The sequence below is a fragment of the Dermacentor andersoni genome, chromosome 10 (assembly GCF_023375885.2).
Source record: "Dermacentor andersoni chromosome 10, qqDerAnde1_hic_scaffold, whole genome shotgun sequence".
NCBI classification, from domain to species: Eukaryota; Metazoa; Arthropoda; class Arachnida; order Ixodida; family Ixodidae; genus Dermacentor; species Dermacentor andersoni.
The window spans coordinates 83,389,942-83,399,426 of NC_092823.1; positions in this window are offsets into that span (position 1 = coordinate 83,389,942).

Sequence of the window (9,485 nt, forward strand, 5' to 3'; positions counted from 1 at the left end):
CCGAGCGCGTCTTTTTCGGAAATGCTTGCGGTGGCACCGTTTTCAGGTCTGAGGATCAGTCAGGCGGAAGACTTTGGCGTGAGGAATGGTGTGGCTCACTTTCTTCTATTCATTCAACGGGATAGTAGTCTTCAGATGTTTCCAGGGGATCCCTTGAGTGGCGTCGCACTCGTAGATGATGTCAGTTGCGCAGGTACGCTTGACCATTGGCTGCTTTGAATGTGTACCTCCGTGGCTCTGGGCCTACTTGGGTTATGACTGCATTGTCTCATTTTTTCCATTGTCTCATTTCTTTCAATGCCACAACCACACTGACAGGTTCTTGCCCAACGGAGGCTGGTCTCGGAGCAATCTGGTCTGCATTCTTGTGCTGTGCCTGCTACCTTGCTTGAAGCTTCTTCTGGAGCACCTTGTGGCGGTAGTGTGTTAACAAGGGCTGGAATAAACGTTCTTATCCTTCTTCCCATAAGCATCTCTGCTGGGGACAGGAGGCCATTCATTGGAGTTGATCTGTGGTTCATGATCACCTTTGAGAGTTCCTTGCCCTCAGAAAGCGCTTTTGTCATTGTTATAATAATAGCGGGACCGTTCTCTCAACTTGTCCATTTGAATGAGGGAAAAGAGGAGATGTGGCTTTGTGAGCGATGTCCTATTCCATGTTGAAGTTTATAAACTCAGTGGAGTCAAATGGAGGTGCTTGATCAGTTACGACTTCTGAAGGTATGTCAAACCGTGCATACGTGTCCTTGAGCACTAAGATCACAGATGAGGCTGAAGTTGTTGACATTTTCTTGTCATCTACAAACTTGGAGTAGTAGTCCACTAAAAGCAAATATGTGGCACCATTGTAGTAGGAAAAATCCATTGCCACTTTTTCCCACGGACGTGTCGGCAGTTCTCTGCCAAGGAGTGGTTCTCGCTTATTAGCACGCTGATGGCGTTGGCAGAGCTCACAATATACCATCTCTTCAATTTCCTGGCTTATTCGAGGCCAGTAGACACTCGGACGAGCTGTATTCTTTCAGGAACCTATGCCACGATGGGTCATGCGGATCCTTGAGATTACGTCCTTTGGGCATGCCAGGGGCACAAGCCGCTCACCGTAACAAAGAAATTCATCAGTTGCATACAGTTCACTCTTGATTGAATAGTAGGGCTTCACTGTTCGCGGAATTTTTAAGATTTTGATAGGGCGGCCTTTCTGGATTTACCAGGCTGCACGTTGGAGTGTGCTATCAGTAGCTGTGCAGCTTCTTATCCCAGCTAGCTTTGAGGTTGAGACCTGCACCAATGTACAGGTCAGAACCTGATACTCTTGGTCCGAGGTCTTAATGGTTGCTGCTAGATCAGCGGCGGGAGACAGCTTGTCTGCAACTGTTAAGTGTTTACCAGGTACGTATGCCAACTTCACATTATAGCGCTGCAATCGAAGTAGTAGGCGTTGTAGCCTGGAAGAAACTTTGTGGAAATCCTTAAATGAAGACCAACGAGAGGTTTGTGATCAGCCTCAACCACAATGCTGCGACCACAGACATAATAGTGAAACAGTTCACAGGGAAACACCACAGTTTCTTCTCAATTTGCACATCGCGCTGCTAGGTTGGTGTGAGTGCTGCAGACGCGTAGGCTACTGGATGTCCATCCTGAAGTAGGACACTGCCGATTTCATAGGAACTTGCATCTGTGGATATGGCTATAGCCTGTGGTGGGTCAAAATAGTGCAACACTGGCGCTGTTGTCATCTTGTTCTTGATCTCGTTGAATGTATCCGTCATCTGAGGAGTCCATATCCATGTGATGTCAGACTTAAGAAGTTCTTGAAGGGGCTGTGCCTTTATTGATAAATTCGGGACGAACTTCATGTGGTATGTTGCCAATCCCAGAAAGCGAAGCAGCTCCGCTATGCTAGTTGGTGCTGGTATTGCATTGATGGCCTTGACTTTACTGGGATCAGGGTTGATGCGTTGCTGTGTCAGCTGATGTCCTAGGTAGGTGACTGAGGGCAAACCTAGTTTGAGTTTGTCATAGTTCAGTTGGAGGTTAGCTCGCGCTATGCTGAGAACTTTACGCAAGTGTCCCACATGCTCATCAAGTGTTCTTGATGTGATCAAGATGTCGTCAAAGTATGGCGTGACAATACCTGGACGTTCAAAGATACTGTAGATTTCTTGATGAGAAAGTTCAGGTGCTGTGTTGAGGCCAAATGGTACCCGGAAGAACTTATAGCGTCCCCAAGGTGTGGCAAATTTGCACAAATATGAGCTGCTTTCGTCAAGAGCTAGCAGCCAAAAAGCACTCTTAGCCTCCAAAACTGAGAACACTGTTCGCCCACTTAGCCGCGCGAACAGTTCTTCTGGAACTGGAATGCGATAGTGATGTCGCTTCGCGGCTGCGTTTAAGTTCTTTGGGTCAAGGCATATTCACACACTTCCATCTTTCTTTGTGATTATGATCACAGGATGCAACCAGTCTGTTGGTTCAGTCACATGCTTGATTATGCCATTCTATTCAATTCGTTCGAGTTCAGCTTTCACAGTCTTTTCTAGTGCACTAGGTACACGGCGAAGGGCAGTAACTGTAGGCTTAGCACATGGCTGGAGGTGTATGCTGTATTCTCCAGGTAGCTTGCTAGTGCCTCTGAACACATAAGTACACATAATTCTTGAAGCATGGCTTCAAGCTGTTGAGAAGCCGAAGGGCACGCATTTTCCACGCCTTTATAGTTCCTGACTCTGTGCACCAAGTTTAGCGTTGTGCATGCCGCTGCTCCAAGTATAGGCTTGAGGCTTTCTTTGACTAGCGAAAATTTTAGAAAGCTTTGCTTATTTTTTACTGAGCAAGAGAGCTCACATTCATAATCAATGTTGGAGTTGCTCACCTAGGTAAGTTGGGACCTTTGCTTTTGTTGTTATCACAGTCGGCTGGGGCTTCCATTTCAACACTAGCTGCTCAGGTAGAATGTTCACATCGGACCCCGTGACCAATTTAATGTTCACGTCGCGGCTATTGACTTCGACACATTTTAACCAATGTGATGATACATTTTCCACAATGTCCACGGTGAGGCTTCCCAAGAGTTCCTAATCGGGGTCGTCATCCTGTTCGGCACCATGCATCCGAACTTTTCTCCGCATTGTTCGTTGCTTCTGACGGCAAACACTCGCGCAGTGTCCAAACTTCCCACACGCGTAGCAGGTAGAGCCGTAGGCCGGGCATTGTCGGGGCTGGTGCAAGGTTCCACACCTGCCGCATGTACGTTGAGGTACTGTTTCTCTAGGCTGACTGTTTCTTCGATACAACGATGGTTGTCCTCTCGGCTGTTGCTTGTCAGGAGCTTGTTGTCGAGCTTGCTTGTGTTTTCTCTTCAAGTTGTCCAAATTCACTTATTGTCCATCCGCTGTCGTTGCTAGCGATGACACATGCTGCTTGAATTTTTTCGCCACTCTGCACGTTGCGACAATTTTCTCCAGTTTTAGGTCTCTCTCGCGAAACAGCCTTTCTCGAAGTGCTGCATCACGAATGCCGACGATGATCCTGTCGCCCAGGAGGCGGTCATGCTTGTCACCGAAGTCGCATCTTGCTGCTTGCTGCTGCAGTTCAGCAATGAACTCGTCAATGGGCTGGTTTTCTTTTTGACACATGGTGTTGAAGACGGCTGTCGCTTGCGTCACGTTTTTGTACGGAAGGTATCTCTCGTCGAACTTCGCAAAAATGGCTGCCACTGTGTCGCTTTGCTCACCTTCAGCTGGCGGAGGAAAACGGAATGTATCCACGTCCTTCCGCGCTTTTGGACACATGACGTGAAGTAGCAGTGCTCGCATTCTTGCTTATGGCTTCGCACTGTGCTCGCATGTTGCTTCGTAAAGCTGATAGGACGCTTTCCAGTCTGAGCCCGCTTCGGCGGAATTGCTGCCCGGCTCAAAATGTTTGGGTGGTTGAATGAGCAGGAGTGTCATGCTTAATAACGTTGATGCCGCGTCACTGAAGGGCCTAAGAGCTGCTGCGTTGAGTTATTTGGCTTCTGACACCATGTTATATTTGTTAAATCTTGATTACTGTGGATTACGACTTGTAAGAGAAAGGACAACGGATGCCATCATGAGCTACTAAGAAGATGGAGGCGGCAGAAGCACAACAGAAAACTCAGACTAAAAATCGCTGAGGTCACCAGACAAGCCGAAGAGTATGCGACAGAACTCGCAGGGCGCAACTGGGACCAAAAATGCAACGAGCTACAGGGGACCCTGGGCTGGAAAAAGACATGGGCCTTGCTAAGGAGTCTTACAGACCCAACCATGACCAAGTCCGAAAATCGTAAAACGACCCAACGGATCGCGCACCGATTCCAAGGCACAGACCGGGAAATGCTAAAGAACATCAAGCAGCGCTACATTGGGGATACAACGGACGTCGACTGCAGCTTGGCATACACGGGCGAAGCAAATCCCGCTCTAGATGAACCCATTACCATAGAAGAAGTAAGACACGCTGTGATGTCTGCCACAAAGAACACCACGCCAGGCAAGGATGGCATCACCAACGCCATGATAAGGAACCTGGACGAAAACTCCATCAAACGATTTACAGAATTCGTAAATAAACACTGGGAACAGGGGACTATCCCGGACGACTGGAGACATGCGGAAATAGTTATGATTCCGAAGTCCGGAAAGACTCCCTGCCTGGAAAACCTGCGACCCATTTCGCTAACGTCCTGCTTGGGAAAAGTATACGAGAGAATTGTGCTTCAGAGGTTGGAGACCCACCTGGAGGATAACGAGCTCATGCCACACATTAGGGAGTTTTAGAATAGGGGCCCCAATATTTTGGGGCCCCAAAGAGCTTTGCGGGTGTTAGCGTTGGGGCACGCAGTAGTGAAGAGTTTTAGAATAGGGCTTTGCGTTTGCAGATAGCGTCTTGCGCTGACAGCGCCACTACGGCGTCTAAGAAAAACGATTAAAAATAATTAAATAAAATATACCATCTTATGATATGAATAGTAATCTTGACTTGCGTGTATTCGCGTTTAATTACAATTTAGAGGTTATTCTTCAAGCCGCAAACAATTAGTTGTGCTTAGTTTGGAGCAACAAAACCAACTTTACGTGCCTTCACCAGCCAAGCTTAGCCGTGTTAGGCCTACGAGCCATAAAATCCACACTCGAATTCGGAATCAGTGGCGTCTAATGATTCAATCTTCATAACACACGCTAGTTGAGAGAAAGCGATAACTGCAGTCACTTCTCCTAGCTTGCGAACTTCACGCATTACCGCGAATCGAACCCAGTTTGGTGCTAGGTTAGAGCCGTCGCTTAGATGGGTGCCGCCATGTTTGTTGACGCAAAGCTTTTGGGAACGTTATTTGAGCTCCCGCTAAATCGGTGAAATAGCGTTCCTAACGCAAAACCCAAACGCAGTTTGCGTCTCGCGCATGCGCAGTGGCTTCGACGCTATTTCTTTGGGGCCCCAAAACGTTTGGGGCCCCTATTCTAAAACTCTCTACTATGTTTGGATTCAGAAAATGCCTCTCAACTCAAGACATCCTCCTGCAGATTAAGGAGGAGGTACTTACTACCATCCCGAAATATGGAGAAAATATCTTGCTTGCACTCGATCTTAAGGCGGCCTTCGACAATGTAAGTCATAGGGCTGTGCTGGAGGGTCTCAGCAACATTGGTTGCGGGCAGAGAATACACAACTACGTCAGAGCTTTCCTCAGTGACAGAACCGCCACCATTGGTATAGGAGGCATCAGGACTGACACCTTCAACATGCCCAAAAAGGGAACACCACAAGGCTCTGTGATATCCCCTACGCTTTTTAACATTGTTATGATCGGGTTAGCACGGAAGCTCGAAAAAATTGAAGGGCTCAGGCATGCCATATACGCCGACGACGTCACAATCTGGGTGACCAAGGGATCCTTAGGAGAAAAACAAGACCTTCTGCAGAGCGCAGCAGATACAGTCCATGCATACACTGAACACTGCGGGCTTGTCTGCTCCCCGGAGAAATCCGAGGTGCTCAGAGTCTACAGAAGAGGATACAATCTGCAAAACTCCATAGACATCTTCATAGGGGGGAAGAAGATTCCGGAGGTATCCCAAGTTAAGATCCTTGGCATGTGGATACAAATCAACTGTCGTGTGGACCACACAATCAGACAGCTGGCAAACACTACAGCTCAGATCACGAGGATGATCGCAAGAATCTCAAACAGACGGCGAGGTATGAAAGAAGAGGACACATGTAGGCTAATACAGGCCCTCGTGATCAGTAGGATTGTATACAGTGTCCCCTACCAAACACCGCTCGAGCAGGAAAAAGAACAATTAGAGGCAATCCTTAGGAAAGCTTACAAATGCGCTCTCGGACTACCGGTCAACACCTCGACGGAGAAATTCCTTCAATTGGGCATAAACAACACAGTGCAAGAACACATCGAAGCTCACCTTCTCGCGCAGAAAATGAGACTCATGCTGACTCCAACGGGCAGGAACACGCTGAAGATACTGGGTATGAGAGATGCTTGCAGAGAAATTAACAGCACGGAAAGCATACCTAAAGAGATTCGAGAGATCATTGAGGTTAGCCCGATACCGAGAAACATGCACCCTAAATTACACAAGGCCAGAAGAAAGGCAAGATCAGAAGCACACAACAGATATTTCTCGGCGAGAAAAGACGTGTTATACGTCGACGCGACCACATACAAAGAGCACTCCGGGGCGGTAGTCAGCGTTGTTGATCACCAGCTTAGAGAAATCAATTGCGCTTCGATCAAAGGCAACAACATCCTGGAGGCTGAGGAAACGGCAATCGCACTCGCCATCACCCACACGGGCGAAGAGGCCACTACAATACTTACGGACTCGCAAGAAGCGTGCAGAAGGTACAGCAGTGGACGCATATCCACTGCGGCCATCCGCATACTCAAGACGAGAAAAATAACCTTTTCGAGATGCTTCATTACGTGGACACCAGGTCATGAGACTGTGACAGGGAACCAGCGTGCCGACGCCAACGCCCGAGCATACGCCAACCGGGGGGCGCACCACGACGGGGAACCGGACACAGTCACCAGACGCTATGGAGCAATTTTAGAAAACCAAAGAGCCCTAAGGAGGATCTACCCCCCTCCCCACAAAGACCTTAGTAGAGAGCAGTCGGTTGCCTGGAGACAACTGCAGACTAATACATACCCCAATCTGAGTCTGCTCAGCAAAATCTATCCGTCAACATACGACAATAAATGCCCGCTATGCGGTGAACACGCAACGCTTTACCACGTTACATGGGCCTGCCAAAAGCCAAAGGTAGCGCCAGTACACAAAACACCAACACCGGAGCAGTGGGAGGCTGCGCTATCCTGCTCGAAGCCTGAAGAACAGCTCAAGCTGATCGACAGAGCTAGCAAGATGGCAAAGGCCACTGGGGCCCTGGACTGAGGGCTCCACCTTCGCCGGTATACCTTCTTTGTGAAAATAAAGTTTTTCATTCATTCATTCATTCCCTGCTGGGAGTGGCGTTTATTGTCTGACTAGCAAAGATACACGTAGGGGGCGCTAGCGATTACATAACAGATGGAAGGACTATAAGGGGGATTTAGCAGTGCTAAGTAGGCGTCTGTAGAAGTGGAACACGTACCAGCAGTGGCGCACCGCCATTGTGCACGAGTTTCCGCAGTGCAGGAACGTTGCCTTGCAGGTCTTGACATGATGCTCGTCCTGGGAAGGAATACTTAGAAGCTCACGTGGAGCTGAAATCACAATCACGCTGGCCAAAACACTCATGTTGTGCGACGACAAGCTGTGCGCGAGCACGGCAGAAGTAGCATACAAAAAAAAAAGAAACGATTTACTCAGTTGTTTTTTACCTCAGCGCAAATGTCCATGACCACTGAGCCTGCTTGCTCAGTTTAGAAATCGCAAATGAATAGAATGGCTGTGCATCGTCTAGGCAACCAGTGCGGCAAATAGATCACTGAACTAAATTTTTATTCATATGTAATGTCTCTTTTGGTGTTTTTCGTGTTGTTGAGCTGCCATTGAAATACCGAGCTCTTCATTTGTCGAAATTTCCATACTGGGGCAGTAAATAGAGAAACGCCACTAAAAGAAGTCCCACAGCGATGAATGTTGTGCGGTCCTTGAATCGCTACTGCGAAACCCGCCGTGGTTGCTTAGCGGCTTTAGTGTTGGGCTGCTGAGCACAAGGTCGCGGAATCGAATGCCGGCCACGGCGGCCGCATTTCGATGGGGGCGAAATGCGAACACACCCGTGTACTTAGATTTAGGTGCACGTTAAAGAACTCTAGGTGGTAGAAATTTGCGGAGTCCCCCACTACAGCGTGCCTCATAATCAGAAAGGGGCTTTGCACGTAAAAGCCCATATTTAAAGAAAAAGTCGCTGCTCCGAAAAGCGTGCGCGTCTTGCATCGGCATATGGCGTTAACACTAGTAAATTACGAACACGTGGAAGGCGATTGTTAGATTCGAAAATTCACTCATATTCCCTCGCTGCTACCTCAGAAACAGCCGTCTTTGAAGGAATGTTATGTTAAAGAGTTTATTAGCCGTGTGGAAGCAAACATGAGAAGTTGACATGTAGTAAAGTAGTTCTCGGTGCATGCACTACATTGCGCAATGCACAGAATATCGGTAACAAACTTAACATCTCTGACAGATAAAGAACTTGCATACTTCGAAACCGTTCTACACCAAATTTGAGAGACGGAGCGTTAATGGTGATCGGCTACGGTTCTTTTTCATTATTTCTCAGTTTCCATCAAGTTTTTCTCACACTGCATGAAAGAAGGTAGTCGTCCTGATGTGGAAAAAAAACCATGTATACAGGATATGCTTAAATAAAGGATAAATCGCAAATATTCAACAAGGTAACTAAACCTGGTAGCGAAGCTTCCATAGGAGCCCGTACGTGAAAAACATGGTGGTTCATCGGTGGTTCATGGGGCTCAGCGCCATTAGCATGTGGAGGGAACACTTCCGGCGGAAGAAAAATAATGTTACACCATATCCGTTAAAAACAGAAGTGGACGTCATTTTGTTTTCGAAGGCGCAAAATTTGTGTTGTTGGCCTGCCTTGACAGCTATATATTCAAATGCACCGCCATTCGACTTGATGGGCGTTTCGAGCTTTCATTGCGGAAAGCGATGCAGAAAAAGGCCAGCCGTACGGTTGTCGAAAGAGCACCCCCTGCACAGAACATACTTTCTTTGGAGGCTGACGAAAGCTTTAGGTGTAGAGTGCTGGTCCTATCGTTGGATGCCAAGCCCGACGGGCTTGGCAGTCGCGCGAAAACTACACAATTATCTAGCGGTTGCAACCCACTACTTTTGACTGAACTGGTTAAGAAGCGATGAGGCTACCCATGTCACCAAATTCTGACAAACTTCGACAAGCAAAAAAAGCAAAACATGTGAGGGGGGCGTATTTAAACAGGTGAACTTCATGAGCGCCCCTTT